Source organism: Leptonychotes weddellii, unplaced genomic scaffold, assembly GCF_054177405.1.
Source record: "Leptonychotes weddellii isolate Sample4059 unplaced genomic scaffold, ASM5417740v2 HiC_scaffold_25712, whole genome shotgun sequence".
NCBI classification, from domain to species: Eukaryota; Metazoa; Chordata; class Mammalia; order Carnivora; family Phocidae; genus Leptonychotes; species Leptonychotes weddellii.
The window spans coordinates 1-985 of NW_027848979.1; the positions used below are offsets into that span (position 1 = coordinate 1).

The 985-nt window shown below is 45.7% G+C and overlaps 1 pseudogene; it reads left to right on the forward strand.

Moving 5' to 3' along the window:
- Nucleotides 1-158: 158 nt before the first annotated feature.
- LOC102740290 (olfactory receptor 10H4-like) lies at nt 159-773 on the forward strand (annotated as a pseudogene).
- Nucleotides 774-985: the final 212 nt, after the last annotated feature.

The following is a 985-nucleotide window of genomic DNA, read 5'->3' on the forward strand; positions in this document are numbered from 1 at the left end:
TCCCTCAGTGGACCATGAAAAGGACAGAGCAGGGCCCTAGACTTTGGTCATTGCTGGATTCGAGCACCTAGAATATTTCCATATAAAATAAGCCTTGAATAGCATTTCTTGACTATATGAATGAATAAATGAGGGCATAGTGCTGTGAGAACATATAGCACTCCTTTCTGTTCATGATCATGGGCAATGACTGCTATGTGGCCATCTGCCAGTCCCTGAGGTACAATGTGCTCATGAGTCCCCATGGTTGTGCCATCTCATGTCCAGGTGCTGGGCTGGTCTCAGTCATGGGGATGATGGTGACCCTGATAGTTTTTCACCTCACCTTCTGTGGGTCTAACATGATTCGCCATTTTGTCTGCCAAATGTTTTCCCTCCTAAAGTTGGCCTGTGGGGAGGAGACATCCTCTGTCACCTTGGCTGTGGTTCTGGTATGTGTCACAGCTCTGATGGGCTGTTAATTCCTCATCATCTTCTTCTATGTCTTCATTGTGGCCACCATATTGAGGATCCCTTCAGCTGAGGGTAGGCACAAGACCTTCTCCACATGTGTGTCTCACCTCACTGTGGTCATTGTACACTATGGTTTTGCCTCTGTTATCTACCTCAAGCCCCAGGGCCCCCCTTCTATGGACCATAACACTCTGATGGTCACTACCTATACAGTCTTCACTCCCTTTCTCAGCCCGATCATTTTCAGCCTCAGGAATAAGGAGCTCAAGAACACCATAAAGAAAAACTTCCAGAGAAAATTCAGTCCCCTAAGCTCTTGATGGTCAGTTTGGTGGTAAGGAGAGACTCTCATCAGATGGTCAGTAAACAAAGACACACAAGAGACCAAATATTAGTTTGATTATATCACAGAGAGACTTGTGTTTATGTGGACTCTTTAGCTTGGACCACCAGGAGGGCTGGGAATAACAACATCTGTCTCTATACGACTGGTAGGTTTTCAAGGATATGAAAATACACACATCCATAGGTG